Consider the following 18192-nt stretch of genomic DNA (forward strand, 5'->3'; position numbering starts at 1 on the left):
CCTGCAAGGAAGGTGTTCTGGGCAAGATGACAGCAAGTCCAGTGGGCTGGGAGGTGAAACTTTGCTCGGTGTGTCTGAGGAAGAAAGAAACCCGAGGAGTGTGGCTAAAGCCACATGAACTTGGGAAGGAAGAAGTCTGAGAGGTAGGGAGTGGCTAGATGAGGCCGTGGCAGGGAGGCCGAGTTTGGTTCCAAGTTCAATAGGAAGAAGGGGGTGAGAAAACCAAGCTCAGAGAGGCTTTCATCAGTAATGAGATTCACAAGCGCAGATAGTGCATGAGCAGGTGCTTTGCAAGGGGGAGGGGGAGAATTAGATGTGACACAGTAAAGGGGACTCTGTTCCATTGCCATGCACTTGCATGATGCATTGAGCACCAGCTACAAGCCAGATGCTGGGATGCAATGGAATGGAATATAGGGATGAACAAGTCCCAGCTCCTGGCTCAGAGGCTCCTAGACTTCAGGAGCCAGAGAGCCTGGCTCTTACTCTCACCCCAGCCTCTGAGTGGAAATGAACGAGTTCACCTCCTGCCAGGGTCTGCCAGATCCTGATTCCTGTACCAGTTCACAGATGCCCAGCCCTCAGTACCCTCCGAATGTTGTGGATACTGGCTGGATTTCCATCACATAAGAAATGTCACCATTCAACTCAGCCTGATCTCCCTGTCTCTTAGCCTGCCCTGCTATTGGGTGGGGGATCTCTGTTTTAATCCATGTCAGTGAGATGCATCCTTTTATTCCTGCTGGATGCCCAGGGAAGGAGAAATCTCCTTTACCCTCCCGTGGAGAGAAAATTGGCTGCCCCCACAAAGTGTTGCCATCATTGGACCTTTGCTCCGAAGACCACAGACTCGGGCAAGATGGAATTAAATTGCTTTGGGAAACTTTATGTAACACCCCCTTTTTAAAATAGCTTTTTCTTGGTTGCAAAAAATATTACAAGTTCCTTATTAAACGCTTGGAAAATGCTGAATAAAAGACAATTTTTGTCGGTTGTTTTTATCTTACTACTCACTGTTAACATTTCGATAGGCTTCCTTCCATTTTCAAAAATGCACTGATGGGGACTTTAGCAAATAGAATCACTAGCTCTAGATATTTATTCTCTGTAACCTGACTTCTCCAATTTTGGAAAGACATTTCTCCACGCCTTGTAATATTTCCTGCGACACACTTATTCTATCGTAGAGCATATCTATGACACATTTGCTATTTCATTATTTGACTGTTCCACCATTTACCTTCCCAATCCACTATTGTTGGACATTTAGATTGTTTCCATCATGATGATGAGCATCCTTGCTTCTAACTCTTTGGGCACATCATGGATAATTTTATGGGTTTTTTAAAAGATTTTATTTATTTATTGGGGGAGGCATGAGTGGGGGGGGGGGACAGACGGAGAAGCAGGCTTCCCGCTGAGCAGGGAGCCAGATACGGGGCTCAATCCCAGTACCCTGGGATCATGACCTGAGCTGAAGGCAGACGCTTAACTGACTGAGCCACCCAGGCGCCCCCATGGATGATTTTCTGAAAAATGCCTCCAAGTGGAACTTTGCTATCAAAGCATATGTAAACATTCTTTCATTGTAACAGTTGTCTAAAGGGTATAAAATCTTGTAAAGGTTCAGGAGGGCTTTCTAGACAACATTGCCATTCATTCCCATGTCTCAGTCATGTCCCTGGCTTCTTGAGTTGGCTGTTATCATCCTCAGCTAAATCTGTGGCCTTTTCTGTGGAATGTTCTTCGTGGAACACACCTCTAGCTATTGCTGGAGTGCCTGAGAATGCAGAGGACTCCTTGCATGCCCATCCCAATGTCGAGGAAGAGCTCCAGGTCAGAGCAATGTTACTAAGGGTTTGGAGAAGCTTCCCTGCCTGCCTGGCTCTGCCTATCACCATGGCACAGTCAGGTACCATGTACATCTGATATTCTTTGATCTAGCACATGGTACATAATAAATCCTGAAGGACGCTAACATACCGATGATGGGGAAACTTAGCTTTTGGTTGGGGGGAGGTCTTCAGAGAGTGGGAATGTGTCACGGGCAATGGGATGGATTTAAGAAGAGGTACCACTTTCAAAGACAGCCCAGATTTAAAATGTTTTAGGTGGCACACCATGGGGCCTAAGTCTTGATTCTGAAAACTTAACCATTGGTAACTGTTTATTGTAGTCACCCAGATTCATGCGGAGGCAGGACAGCTTGGTGGAAAGTGACATGAACTCTGGAGTCAAGCTGCTTTTTGGGTCAGGTCCAGATCTGCCATCTACCAGTTGTCCCTTTACCTTCTGGGCAGTATGGGGCACTTAACTGATATTCAGAAAATGGTAGAAAATGATAATTGGGAGTGCGGGATATGTGATATTCTTATTTGGGATAAAATTCAGTCTGTGGACCTGTAATCGTAATATGGTGGGAACTCCTAGGGGACTTTTTAGAGCCTTTTGTTTAAAGCAGTTCTGAGTTTTGTGTCCCCCACTCTGTGGCTCACCAGCAGCCTGCTTAAGCCACTGTACCAGGGCTGGGAGAATCTCCAGGACAGGACTTCCCAACCTGGGCAACACTGGCCTCCAGGTCCCATGAGGGTGCCAATCATGTCTATTTTGCCCATCACTGTATCCCAGCCCAGGCATGGTGACTAGTGCAGAGCGGGCATCCAGTAACTACTGAATGAATGAATGAATGAATGAATGAATGAATAGGTAAATGAATGAATTTGGGGGAGGCCTCAAGGAATTTGGGAACCCCCAAAATTACACATAAAATTGGTTGATTTCATACTCCTAAGTTTCTCCCTACTTGAGAGAGAAACCAAGGCTTTGATCCAATCCTCAAATGATCTATGACCCAAAAGGTCAGCATTCTAAAAATATAGCCAGAGCTCGACAGGACTTTAGAGACCACCTAACCCAACTCCCTTACTTTCCAGACAGGGAAACTGAGGCGCAAAGATAGCTGCTGAGGGTTTAGATGAGGTGGCCTTCAATGCCATCTGACTCTGTCTAAGGGTGCCTCGGTGTCTGGGCAAGGGTTCCAACCTGGTGGTCTCCCAGCTGAACCTGGCCTGCAGTTGGGTTTTGTTCGACTCCCATGGCTTTCCCCACAGCACTGAAAAATCAGGCACTTTCTTGTAGAAGCTTGTATTTCCAGTTGTTCTTGAACACATGGAAAGATCTGACAAGATGGAGTCTGTATTCCTGTGTGGTAGCAAAGGCTTAGATGAAGATCAGAAGGCCCTTTAGATGGGACACAGACTCTCTGCTTACCGTGACCTCTTCTGAGCACACTTCCCTGGGTCCATGCATACATTTAAATTTGCAACCCCTGCTTTCGGGGACCACTTTGTCAGACATCCCTTGATGCATACACACACCCACACACATACCCTATTTTAAATAAGTGAGATCATCTGTTCATGTTGTTCTGTAATCTGCTTTTTCTCCACTAAAAATATATTGCTGATCTCTTCCCATGTCAACAAAGAAAGGTTTCATCATCCTTTTTAATGGCTGCATGGTGTTCCATTGTTGGATGAACTGTGATTCACTTATTTGGTCACCTCTCCAGGGACATTTATGCTGTTTCTAATTTGCTGATAGTATGAACGAGGTGTATTCTGGTTTGGACAAATTTGCAAAGAAAAAAAGAAGTTCCTAGCAGTGAAATTATTGGGTCAAAGAATGCGCATGTTATAACATGGGGTACACCCGCCAAGACTACTTTAGAAAGGGTCTGCCCATTTGATTTGGTGTCAGTTCTCTGCTGCCTTGCTCTCTCCCAACCCTCAGCGCTACCCTTCCGGAAGTCCAGTTAGTGTGCTTGCAAGGTCCACCTGCTATAATTTCATAGTGGCCAGAAGCTCTTAGTTCTCTGTTCTCTCCTCACAGACTTTCCATAATCAATAACCACTCACTGAGGCACTGATAACTATTCACTAATAGCTGGGTACTGGGCACAGGGGGTCACCATCCCTTCCAGTAGCTGCCAAATGGCCTCTTCCTCTCTCACATGCCTCAGATCCAGCCTTCTGCTTTTTCTTTTCTTTTTAAAGATTTATTTATTGGGGCTTCTGGGTGGCTCAGTCAGTTAAGTGTCTGCCTTCAACTCAGGTCATGATCTCAGGGTCCTGGGATCTAGCCCCACATTGGGCTCCCTGCTCAGCGGGGAGTCTGCTTCTCCCTCTCCCTCTGTCCCTCCCCCCTGCCCATGCTCTTGCTCTCTCTCAAATAAATAAATCTTCTTAAAGATTTTTTTAAATTTATTCATCTGAGAGAGAGATAGTGAGCAAGAGCATGAGCGACACGGGGCTCAATCCCATGACCCTGAGCTCATGACCTGAGCTAAAACCAACAGTCAGATGCCCAACGAACTGACCCACTCAGGTGCCCCAGCCTTCTGCTTTTTTGATCCCTTTACCTACCTTCTTCTTAGCACCCACCTTCCTAGGTGGGCAGCATGAACTATAAGGATGGAGATTGAAGACACAGACCAGAGCAGTGTTCCCTCTAGGAGGATTCTGCATGGAGACCTTCGTCCCCATAGTTCTTAGGTGCTAGGACTGACTGCTGGTCCCATCTGAACTCCACAGTCAAAATCAGCACCCTAAAACCAAAGATGGAGAGTGGAGAAGTTGCCACCATTATTCACTTGCTCACATATCCACTGTCACCCAGCAGGCTGAAATGAGGACCTACCTATGCAGGGCATTGTGATGGGCTCTGGGGACATAAGGATGAGGGCAAGAGACACGGTGTCTGTAAATGGGAGGCTTAGAGCTGGAGTGAAGGGGGCTTTCCTTTTATTTCTATATCCTTCTCTGCTGTTTGAATTTGTAACTTAACACTTGCGCAAATAGCAAGAGCAAAAAAGGTATTTTTAAAAATTAAATATTGAGACCTCTTAGGGGACCCAAGAGTCCTCATCTCAGATACAGGAAGAAGCGAGTGAACCTCTGGCTCGATCTACTGCTGCAGTGAGGCTTGCCATTCACAGCTTCCTACCTTTGCGCCCACAACAGGGTGATAACACGGTGGCCCAGGGAGGCAGGACCCTGAGGTTCCATGTTCTTCCCTCTGCCTGCCTGCCCCCGCCACACTGTGGGTGCAAAGTGGAAATAGGGACATTTTTCTTAAAAGGCAAAGTTTCACGAATCTCTTCAGCTGTGAGCTTTGGTTGTGAGTCAGCATTTGAGAGAGTTTTTTTATGAGCCAAGTTTGAGGAAAAACATCCCAGGGGCAGGACAGTGGCTCAGAGCGGGTGGTGGATTTTGTTTTTTAAAAATACAGCTGGCCCTTGAACAACATGGGTTTGAGCTGCATGGGTCCACCTATATGCAGATTTAAAAAGAAATAAATACAGTACAGTACTGTCAATGTATTTTCTCTTCCGTGCGATTTTCTTTTTTTTTTTTAAAGATTTTATTTATTTATTTGAGACAGAGAGAATGAGATACAGAGTACATGAGAGGGGGGAGGGTCAGAGGGAGGAGCAGACTCCCCGCCGAGCAGGGAGCCCGATGCGGGACTCGATCCCGGGACTCCAGGATCATGACCTGAGCTGAAGGCAGTCGCTTAACCGACTGAGCCACCCAGGCGCCCCCGTGCGATTTTCTTAATTACATTATCTTTTCTCTAGCTTACTTTATTGTAAGAATACAGTACGTAATATATACAACATACAAAATATGTGTTAATTTGACTGTTTATGTTATGAGCAAGGCTTCCCGTCAACAGTAGGCTATTCATAGTTAAGTTTTGGGAGAGTCAAAATTTATACGGGGGGATTTTTGGTTGCATGGGGCATCAGCACTTCTAACCTCTACATTGTGCAAGAGTTAACTGTAGTTGTATTTATTTATTTGTTTGTTTATTTTAATTTTTTTGAGAGAGACAGCACGAGCAAGCAGGGGGTGAGCAGAGGGAGAGGGAGAATCTCAAGCAGGCTCCACACTCAGCATGGAGCCCAACATGGGGCTCCATCTCACGACCCTGAGATCACGACTTGAGCTGAAATCAAGAGTCAGAGGCTTAACTGAACGAGCCACCCAGGTGCCCCTGTGCTCTTAACCATTACACTATTTTGCATATCTGTACACCTCTTTATATGGATATATAGATAAAGATATATAGATATCTGTATGTTTGTATAGATACACACACACATACATATATACATATTCATTGAAGGAAAAAAGATCGGGGATCATGCTATTTGGCCATTTGCTCTTTTCAATTAAGAATCATAGCACACTAGCCACTCTGGAAAACAGTATGGAGGTTCCTCAAAAAGTTGAAAATAGAGCTACCATATGATCCAGCAATTGCACTACTGGGTATTTACCCCAAAGATACAAAAGTAGGGATCCGAAAGGGTATGTGCACCCCGATGTTTATAGCAGCAATGTCCACAATAGCCAAACTGTGGAAAGAGCCAAGATGTCCATCGACAGATGAATGGATAAAGAAGAAGTGGTGTATATATATACAATGGAATATTATGCAGCCATCAAAAGGAATGAGATCTTGCCATTTGCAGTGACGTGGATGGAACTGGAGGCTATTATGTTGAGTGAAATAAGTCAAACAGAGAAAGACATGTATCATATGATCTCACTGATATGAGGAATTCTTAATCGCAGGAAACAAACTGAGGGTTGCTGGAGTGGGGGGTGGGGTGGGAGGGATGGGGTGACTGGCTGATAGACACTGGGGAGGGTATGTGCTATGGTGAGCGCTGTGAATTGTGCGAGACTGTTGAATCTCAGATCTGTACCTCTGAAACAAATAATGCAATATATGTTAAGAAAAAAAAAAGAAGAAGAAGAAGAAGGTAGCGGGAGGGGAAGAATGAAGCGGGGGAAATAGGAGGGGTAGACAAACCATGAGAGACGATGGACTCTGAAAAACAAACTGAGGGTTCTAGAGGGGAGGGGGGTGGGAGGAGGGGTTAGCCTGGTGGTGGGTATTGAGGAGGGCACGTTCTGCATGGAGCACTGGGTGTTATGCACAAACAATGAATCATGGAACACTTCATCTAAAACTAATGATGTAATGTATGGGGATTAACATAAGAATAAAAAAATTAAAAAAAAAAAAGAATCATAGCACACTTAGGGGCGCATGGGTGGCTCAGTCGGTTAAGCGTCCGACTCTTGGTTTTGGCTCAGGTCACGATCTCGGGGTTGTGGGATCGAACCCCTCATCAGGCTCTGCGCTCATCAGAGTCTGCTTCAGATTCTCTCTCCCTCCCTCGCTCTTTCATTCTCTCTTTTTCAAATAAATAAATAGAACCCCTCATCAGAGTCTGCTTCAGATTCTCTCTCCCTCCCTCGCTCTTTCATTCTCTCTCTTTTTCAAATAAATAAATAGGTAAATAAATAAAATCTTAAAAAAAAAAGAATCATAGCACACTTAGATCTACCTCTTTCTAATACACAGGTAGCTTAATTTGTTAATCCAGTCTCCTATTGATGGACATACGGGATGTTTCCAAACTGCTGCTATTACAAATAAAGCTGGAGGGAACACACTTGAGCATATTTAGGTGACTACTTCTATGGGCAAGCTCACTAGCCTATCGTGTCCCATTTAAGATCCCCAGGAACATATGCGCAGGCGCCCTCTCCGACTGTGGGCTGTGGTCACATGGCCTCCACTGGCCACGCAGAGGCGTGCTTCTGATGTTCATCTGTCACTAGGGACACCACCCTGCAACCAAGACATAAACAGGCAAGGGCACTTGTCCATGTAGCTGCGCTGGGAAGCCCTTAGAAAGACTCGTTATGTGCTTAATGATTTGCAAGTAGGAAGAGTGAAAATCCTTTGCTGGTCCTGCCTAGTTTTGCAAGAACATGCCATTCCTCCCATGGATGGAGCTGATCCGTGCCGTTAAAATAGAGTTCTCTACCCTCTCCTGATACCATCGTCATCTTCCCTTCATCACCAACAATCAACTGACGTATCTATGCAGCCTCACTCTGCATAACTTTGGGATGCATCACGGTCCCCTGATTGAGCTGTATGTATCACTGCCTTTGTGCTTTGCTCTGGCTCTTTCCCCACTTAAATGATCCTTGCTTCTTCCAGTTATGGAAAAAAAATATGAATGCATCTCTTTTTTTTTTTTTTAAAGATTTTATTTATTTATTTGAGACAGAGAGAATGAGAGAGAGAGAGAGAGCACATGAGAGGGGGGGAGGGTCAGAGGGAGAAGCAGGCTCTCTGCCGAGCAGGGAGCCTGATGCGGGACTCGATCCTGGGACTCCAGGATCATGACCTGAGCCGAAGGCAGTCGCTTAACCAACTGAGCCACCCAGGCGCCCTGAATGCATCTCTTAAAGGCCCAGTTCGAATCTTGGTTCTTCTCTGAAGCTTTCCTAGTGAGCACGGCCACATCTTGACTTCTGGCCTGTCCATATGCCTGTGGTCAATGGTCTTCCGCAGTTCCGGCCTCTGGCACGTCACGTCTCCCCGAGGGAGGCTGGAGGCACATCGAGGGCAGGCACCGGGGCCTTATCAATAGCACACAGAACAATGCTGAGCACAAAGTCAACATGCTCAGTAGCACATAGATGTGGCTTCTTTCTCTCTCTCCATCCTTCCTTTTTTGTGCATGCTGACGGCAGCATAATCATCTCAGGCTAGTGCTGCAGGGTTCCACTGACTTTTCAAACATCAGTGTGACTAGGAGCCAACAAAGTGAGTTTTTTAGGGGTTACAAAAGCTGATTTTTGTAAACGAAATGGAGTGTGTTTATCAACTGAGTTGGTGGAGGACTGATTCAGTATCCCGTGAAAACACAGGGCGGCAACACAATTATGCAGAAGTCGTGCTGTGCTCTGCTCTCACAGGACAGAAGGGGAATGGGGGCTTAGGTGGTGACAGAGATCTTTTGCCTCTACCGAGCAGGTCAGAGCAAAAGGACTGAGGTCACTGATACGGATCCTGGCGAGTGTCAGCTAATGTAGATTGTGGGGTCCATGGGATTAGGACTCACTTCATTCGTGCATCGTATGTATTGATTAAGGGTGCAAGTAAGAGGCAGAGAGGACCCCCAAGCTAAGTAACCAGAAAAGAACTTAGTGAAGGTTCGGTGACAGAATGTGGACAGGGTTTGGGAAACCAAGGAGGAATAACACAGTACCACTGGGCTGGCCACAGAGGAGAGCCAGTCCACCCGGGCCTGAAGGGGTGAGGCGACAGGGGAGGAACCCGAGCCTGGAGGGGGGCCTGGAGGGCAACCAGAGAGTCGAGCCCAGCAGGCGCTGTGGCCAGTCTGTGGCCCCGCAGGATAGGAGCTGGGGGAATACAGACCCTGCTCTCGTACCCCATCAGCACCTTCTGTTGACTGGACCCAGCAGGAAAACCTGTTGGTGCAGTTCATACTGCACAATATCCCAGATTCTTGCCAACTCAGAAAGTGATCTCTCTCCCACTTTGTGCCCTACACCACTTGATTTGTACCGCTCACATGGCACATCACCCACCGCCTGCTTTGGACTAACATGCTGTACTCTTTGAACTTCCAGCCCCTGCTAACTCTCCAGCCTCATCCCTCCCCGGCCCCATCGCCCAGGCTTTGCTGGAGCCTCATCAAGCTCCTTGACCTGGTTGGGGTATTTCATTGCTCTGTTCTTGCTCTTGTCCTGTTTCTTCCTTTCCTCCCTGCCACTCCCCCATCCCCTTCCTCTGCTCCGTCTTCCTCCTCCTTCTGACATGATTCACCTGCCAGAAAATCCATCCTTTTGAAGTGCACAACTCAACGGTTTTTTATTATATTTCCAGAGTTGTGCCAGCCATCCCCACAATTGATTTTAGAGCGTTTTCATTTCCCCCACAGAAGCCCTATGCCCATTAGCGGTGACTCCCTAACTCCTCCCTGCCCCCAGCCGTGGACAGCCACTAATCCACTTCTGTCTCTTGTGGGCATGTCACCTCCACGTGACATACTCACATACCGTGATCTTTTGTGTCTGGCTTCTTTTATTTAGCAAAATGACTTCAGAGCTCATCCTGATTATAGTGTGTCAGCCTCCTTTTCCTGGCTGAGTAATACTCTATTGTATGGCAATACCCCGTTTTATTTACCAGTCGATGACATTGGGGTCATTTCCGATGTTTGGCTATTATGGATAATGCTGCTCTGAACACTGATGCACAGGTTTTTGTATGAATATATGGGGTTTTTTTAAGATTTTATTTATTTATTTGAAAGAGAGATAGCCAGAGAGAGAGCACAAGTGGGCGGGGGGGAGGCGGGGAGAGGGAGACCTGACGTGGGACTTGATCCCAGGACCCTGAGATCATGACCTGGGCCGAAGGCAGATGTTTAACTGACTGAGCCACCCAGGCGCCCTTGAATATATGTTTTTAAAATAATTTTTTGAAAGATTTTATTTATTTATTTGAGAGAGACAGAGAGCATGAACAGGGGGAGGGGCAAAGAGAGAAGCAGACTCCCCGCTGAGCAAGGAGCCCGATGTGGGGCTCCATCCCAGGACTCCAGGATCATGACCTGAGCTGAAGGCAGAAGATCAACCAACTGAGCCACCCAGGCACGCTGAATATGTTTTTTTTACATAATGTTTTTGAAAGATTTTATTTATTTGAGAGAGAGAGCACTAGCGGGGAGAAGGGCAGTGGCAGAGGGAGAAGCAGGCTCCCCATTAAGCAGGGAGCCCTATGTGGGGCTCAATCCCAGGACCCCGAGATCATGACCTGAGCTGAAGGCAGACGCCCAACTGACCCGACTCATTCAGCCACCCCTGTTTGAATATATGTTTTCCGATTCTTGGGGGTATGTGCTGGTTTTTCTGCCCTTCCCAGAATGCCTCATCTTATCCTGGCTAATTCCCTAGCATCCCTCAGTCCTCTGCAGGAGTCTGCCTCTTTCTCTCAAGAGCTCTGACTCCCCCTTTCCCTCATGGGATCCCATAGTTCATGTTTATCCAGACTGCTCTTCACATGACAATGTCATTGATATCAAGTTCTTCTCATCTCTTTCTGTTGGCTTCTGAGCCCCTTAAAGGGCAAGAACTATGTCATTGGATTTGTAACACCTAGCATGGTTCTTGTTATGTTGGGCAGTGAACGAATGAATGAATGAATGAGAGCAGAGACTGTCTTACAAGCCTGCCTTGACTATGGATCTGTGAAATGAATAGATGAAGGTCCTGTTCCTGATTTGGAGGAGCAAAGAGGCAGGGTGGTTCTACCTTCTCTTTTTTATTATTTTTTTTTAATTTATTTTTATTTATTTATTTATTTTTTAAAAGATTTTATCCATTTATTTGACAGAGAGATAGCACAAGTAGGCAGAGAGGCAGGCAGAGGGAGAGGGAGAAGCAGGCTCCCTGCTGAGCAGGGAGCCCGATGCGGGACTCGATCCCAGGACCCCGGGATCATGACCTGAGCCGAAGGCAGCCGATTAACCAACTGAGCCACCCAGGCGCCCTACCTTCTCTTTTTTAATCACAGAAGATGCTTACGTCGGAAAACAGAAATGGGGGTGTGTGCGTACCAGTGTTTGTTTAGGGAAGGCTGCTGTGTGGACAGGGCTTTGGCTGGGGTGGGGGTGGGAGTGGGCACTAAATCTAGCTTCTGGGGACCCTTTCCTCCAAATCAGAGCTCTGTATGTAGCAGCTCTCTCCCATCCCCCTCCACCTCCCGACGTTCGACATTCGGGGCTGGTTGTGCACAGGCTCAAGGCACTGACGTCATCCCCAGCAGCTGTCTGCACGTGCCTACTGACCGAAATACCAATCTTTATTTCTGCAGGTTGGTGAAAACCCTGTGTCCTTGGAGAAAGCTGGTTCCTGTTTTCCTGAGGGGGAGCCCGGAGCTTGAAAGGCCACAGTTGGCACTTCGAGAAGGAAGTGGAGAGGAGCCTGGAGCAACAGTAGCAACGCGGAAAGGGACTGGGGAAGCCCTTTGCATATCCAGCTGCAGAAACAGACACCCCAATGCTATTTACATACAGCTCTATATATAAAAAAAGAAAATATGAATATTACTACTCAGTGCATGTCTTGTCGAGGACACAGTCCCCTCCCTTTTCTGTACCTTCCCATGTGAACTTTGATACTTCCGTGTCTGGGGCACCGGAAGAGAGATGCCTACTGTGTACCTAGAAAATCTGCAAAGACTGGTGGGAATTAGCCCCAGAGTCGACCAACCACCTGGGGAGGGATGCTGGTGGAGTAAGCGGTGAAATTGCAAAAGGCAAAATAGAAGGAAAAAAAAAAGAAAGAAAGCGAGGAGGACAAGGGGCCAGCTCTGTAGGGGCAGTCTGGGATTTCTCCATTTCTAAGAGTCTTGATAAGTCCTAGTCTCTCTGTACCTGTGTAGGTAGATAGCCAGTCCCACTGTCACATCAAGACAAATGGGATTTTTTTTTTTTTTCCTACCAGTCTGGTGTCTCTGGTGCTTCACTTCAATTTTGCTGGTGCTGTGTTCTTGCTGGTGCTGCCATGGCGTTCTGTTGCCAGACTGCAAGGCCAGGGGACAAGAGAGATTTCTATTTTGCTGTTTCAAATTCTTTTTTAAAGGGACAAGTTGCAAAAGTGCCACTTGAGAGTCTCTGCTCTTTCTCTGTGGGGATGAAAAATCCAGAGGTGTTTCAGAGCAAACCTTGGGGTCTGGGAGGGGGGGAGGGTATTGAGTGCTTGCTGGTTACTGAGGTGGAAAGCTGACCTCATATGTGACTTGTCCTCTACCCCCACGAAAGTATCCTGGGAGTTCAGCGATGGCCTCCCTCACTCCCCAAGGGGATTTCAGGGCTTAGGTTTTATGGATTAAAGAGCCAAGAAATGGCTACATTCTGGTCAAGGGTGATTTATAAGCAAGAGGCACTGGGGGAGGGAGCAAGTCATTTAAATGAAATGCACCAGCATCTCACTGACTGACAGAGGGTCTGATTCTCCCCCCACCCCCCGCCCCAGGATGAGCTACTATTTTCAGAAGTTTCTAGAAGGGCTAAAAAAAAGATGTGTGCTGGACTGAGACTTGGCTGCAAAGACTCTTCAGGGAGCAATGATTATTTTTTGCTTTTATTTTTTAAAAAATGCAAAAAAAACCCCCCAAAACTCTCCCCAGGTATTATTCCTCTGTGCTGGGTCTCACAGTGCCGTGTGCAAAGCTGAGATGCTGGGGCGCCAGGCTGTAGGGTCAGACTGTCATTCTGCAAGGCTGGATCTGCAGATCACCACCCAGTTCCTATGGACAGGGGGTCCACTGGGCTGATTAGCAGACACCCTTGCCGTTCTAAGAAGCCAGCAGAGGGATCAGCCGTTGTTGAAGTTGACATGGGGCTGAATTATTCCCCACAGGCTTTGTTGGAAAATTACCAGGTCCTTTAGAATGCAGGACCTTTTAGTTCTGTTGCAAACTGGGAGCTGTCTTTCTTTTATCCATGCCTATGTTTTCCTAAATAGACTTTTAAAGACAAATGTAACCCAAAGCTGCTGAAGGTGAGGGCAGCCCCCCACCCCCACCCCCAGACAGCTTGTTGATGGAGAACTTGCTTCCTTTCATTCCCGGGGCCCTCCCCACAGTTATGTTTGCAGGGGATGGGTGTGTAGGCAGGGTCTGCAGAGAGCAGCAGGTGATATCCCCACCAAGCCACAAACTTAGAGAAGGGCAAATTAATTAGAATGGTACGAAACACAGTCCCTGCCTCTGTATCGTCACTTTCCGAGCCAGACACTAGGGTCTTTCCAGCTCAGCCCATTTTCTGGGGAGGGGGTTTTCATTACTATAATGGTATGTGATCACAGCTCTTTGGTGCCTTAAGGCTGCACCTTCAACACTGCAGTGGGACCCGGCTGACCATCTAGACACAGGGAAGAGGAGAAAGGTCAGAGAATCCCTTTCTCAGCCCCGACTTGCCTACTAGCTTCTGACATTTCCGAGGGAGGATCCAAACTCCAAATGCCCAGGTTGGCGTTTGGGGCAATTTTGATTTCAATGAAGCCACACCGCTGAGAACTGGGCACCCTTGACCTCCTGATGGAGCTTTACAGCCAAGTCCCTTGTATATATTCTCTTGTATTAATAGAATCCGTGTATTTATCTAATCCCGGCTTTTTCTTGCACATCATTAATTTGAGTGCACTTCTCGACTGCCCCGATTTTTGACAAGGGGTTGTTTTTAATGCTTGTTTTTATATGAGATTTGACTTCTTGATGGACATTTGTATTAGGAAATTGAAGCATGATATATATGTATATATTGTCTCCACTGTCTCTGAGGCTGCATTACTTGGATTGCATGAGATAGTGGGGTGTTTTTTTTTTTTTTAATATTTCCACAGTGTGCAAAGTGCTGGCACCATCCCTCCCTCTCTCCCCCGCTTTTCTCCGGCTGCCAAGGAGTCATTGATTTTGATTAGCTTCACTGCAGAGCGTCTGTGAAGAGAGGGAGAGGGAGGGGGGCTTTGAAATAAATTTTAAAAAAGACCTCATATCGGGTTTCAGCAGACAACAGTGTGTGTGTGTGTGTGTGTGTGTGTGTGTGTGTGTGCGTGCGCGCGCATGCGCACGCATGCATGTCCGTGCAAAGCAGAGGGAGGCCTCTGAGATCATTGTTTAGGTAGCTTGCTGCATAATGAGGCGATGAGCAAACAGAAGCGCCTCCTTCCTGATGGTGCTGGTTGCTCTCAAAGGGTGGGGGTCTAGGAGCCACAGGGATTGGAGCCTCCTGGGACTTCAGCATTCCCATTCCAAATTAGATCCATTCCCTTCTGGAAGCTTCTCGCCCCATCCCCCATAAGCAAGTAAGATCTCTTTACCCCATTTCAAATTTGGGGTTCCATTTCACAATCTTTCTGGCACAGATGTAGCTGGAGTAACAGGTTTGGTGGGGTGGGGAGGCCCCTTTCCCTCTCTGGCTGCTGTCCATGGCCCTAGGCCATGAGCATCTCCTAGAACCCAGTTTCCATTTTGTTTTCCTCTCTTTCTTTGGGCTACTGGAGACTTCTTTTCCACACTTGTTGCAGTGGTCTCATTTAAGAAATTCTTTTCTATTTTGATGAAAAAATGGTGATTTAAACAATATTTTCACAGAACAATGTGACTTTGGTTTCACAATTTATGTAGCTGATCTCGTACTATTATCATGTTTTTGACAGTGACAAAATATCACTTCCCCTAGTTGGGAAATTGGGGGAGTCCACCTCTGATCCTGCACAAGTATCTTTTGGGGACACTGGTTTGCCACTGTGGACTTTTTGAGTGTCCACCTGGTATCAGAAGCTGCAGTGATCAGAATGTAGGTTTTTTTCTTCTATGTTGATACCAATTCCTTTTCTGAATCTTTCCTTAAGTCAGCCTGAGCCAATCAGAGAGTCAGATGCTGCTTGGGGGCTAAGGGGGGACAGGCTAGACATGCTGGCCTAGTCCCATTGTGATGGAGGATGTTGATGTCAAAAGTGTCATTTTAAAGCTTAAACCAAAAGTTTTTTAAAAAAATATTAATTTATTCATTCAATACCTATTTATTGAGCACCTACAATGTGCCAGGTTGTAGAATCCCATCTGGGAAGAAACTTACGTATGGAGCATGGAGGGGCAGCCCTGCTTGGAACCAGATGATGCTAATTGTCCCTTTCTAGTCTGTCATGGTCTTTAACAGATTTGTCAGGTCATCCTTGTGATCCCAAGCCTTGATGGCAGATTGTTCTCTAGTATTTATATTTACTGAGCACCGCACTGTCATGAAGGCAATTCAAAAGCCTGTGATCTCAACTCACTCCCAGCACGAAAAGACTGGTTCTTGCTGCTTCACATGGTAACGAAAGCCACCATCTACAGCGTGCTCACCAGCCCTGTGCTGAGTGCTTTACATGTTTCCCCTCCATTATTCCTCATACCCATTCTGGAAGACAGTAGGTATTATTCCCATTTTACAGCTGAGGAAGCTGAGACTCAGAAGTTTTGCAACTTAGCCTAAGGCTACACACACAGAGTAAAGTGGCCGAGCCAAGATTTGAACTCAGGTCTGTGTGACCGCCGCCCGCCCCCCCCAAACTCATGAGCTAACTGCCCTGCCACACTGCATTCCCTCCTGAGCTGCTCCAGGGCATTTGCTAGTTCAAGGGCAAGCACAGCCTGGGGCCCAGCAGGGAGCAAGGGCACCTGACTTAGATCCACTGTAAGGAGTGTTGCATTTGGGGACACTCCAAGACAGGCTGGATGGTTTAGTTGGGGATTTTATGTATTTGTTCCCTGCCGTTTATGTCCTTAATTTCTATAAGGTCCCTGGGAGAAGCATCTACTTTGTAAACAGGGCCTGTTCAACTTACTTCCTAGGACATGGGAAGCTTTTCTCACCTCTTTCCTGTCCCCTCCCCGACCTGAACCCTTAAGTCTTTTGCACTATAAGTGCCCGGGAGCCTATGTGTGTATGTGGCAGGGATGGTTGTGGGGGTGTTTGGAACCTCAGTGAGGCCTCTGGCTCAGCCAGAGAGGCAATAAGCTTGGGAACATTCCGTTCTGGGTTCTAACCTTGCTGGTTTGTTGTGCTCTTTTGTAAGAGGAATTTCATACCGTGGAGATGCTTTGTACATATTTGTAATGACTTTATTAAAAAACTGGTTGTGTGCTTCCAGCCAAAGGCCTTTGTGTTTTCACTTCCTTTTGAAAGGTTGGTCCCCAAAGACCATGGGAAGATCTGGCTGTGCACCCCAACCTTCCCTGGGACAGAAGGCTACACACTTAACTCCCTTCTCTGTCTTATTTCTGAGAACTCCCCAAGGGGAGGATTGGCCTGAACAGTACCCTTGGGATGGCCAAGAGGTTGAGGGAACTTGCCTGATAGTTCAAGATCAGTACACAGAACCATCACTTACTCATGGCGCCATGTAGATAAGCCAATGGCCGTGCAGATCTAGGTCTCCAACTATGGGAACATGGGTCTCTCTTTCGCCTACATTCACCTGGTCTAAGATGCTCTGAGCGATCAAGTTGTAGTCTTTTCCTAAGAATGGTGGGCTGAGGACAGGTTGTTTTTCTAGATAATAGATGTTTTCTTTTGCCTTGGGGACCCACCCCTTCCCCACTCTCAGTCCATGTGACTTAGAGGCGTTGACCCTATCCTCCTGCCCACCTCTGTCCCCACTGCCAGGGTTCAACACCTGATGCAGGCCTGACCAGCAGGGCTTCAAGTCCAAAAGGCTAAAGGGATTGGTTTGGGGCCAAACTAACGAGTCTACCTCAGGACTCCTGCTGGAGCTTTGGGGAAACAGAAGCTCTTTGCTGGGGTTGCTAAGCTGGTGGAACATGAGCATAGAGCTTTTGGAGGACCTCTTACTGCCACATGGGATGTGACTGCCTGGAAATGAAACTGTCTCAGAGGAAAGCAGAATTGAGGGATGGAAAGACATGATTCTAATATCACCGGAGCCCCTGAATCCAGCTATACTCGAGGTCCATACTGTTACGTGAGCCAAATAAAGTCTTTCTCTTACTTAAGCCATATTGAGTTGGTTTTCAAATAATTGCAACCAAAAAGTTCTGCCTGATGATGTTTTTGTGACCGGTTTCATAACAATGTCCTGAGAAGCATGAATTGTCACCTAATGCTATTAATTTACATTTTAAAATACCCATCATAATCTGGCACCCAGGCAAACCCATCCTGAATCACTGGCATGTACATTCTGGGTCTGTCATCTGATTAACCACTGTGGTGGGCCCTGCAGGTCCCCTGCCCAGATCCGTTCTGAGCCTTTCTACCAGTTCTGCATCCCCATCCTGCTCCTTCATGTGCTTTGTGGCACCTGGCACCATCAGAGACTCGGGGTGTCCTCAACCAGCAACCCATATTCCAAGGATTGATAGTGTGTGAGTAAAAAAACCTCAGGGCGGGACAAACTTTGAAATGCAGCTGATGCTCTAGAGCTCAGAGGGGCCACGTGGAGCCAGGACTTCTCTGGAAGTTATCCTCTCGTTTGGTTTCTTCTCCCTCCCTTACTGGTTTCTCCTGGGAGGACTTCCTTAATAAAGCATGTGCAACTCAATGGATCTGCTTGGCGGGAAAACCAGTAGCAGACAACCACCCACTGCGTGAAGTGCTTCTCGGCTTTTCTCCCCCAACAGTCCCACCCGGCTTCAAGAGGCGAACAGACTCGAGACCACGAACCCAAGTTTCATCGACAGATGATATTTATTGGCAGAAGGGAATTTAAGGGAACG

This window comes from Neomonachus schauinslandi, chromosome 14, assembly GCF_002201575.2.
Source record: "Neomonachus schauinslandi chromosome 14, ASM220157v2, whole genome shotgun sequence".
Classification (NCBI taxonomy): Eukaryota; Metazoa; Chordata; class Mammalia; order Carnivora; family Phocidae; genus Neomonachus; species Neomonachus schauinslandi.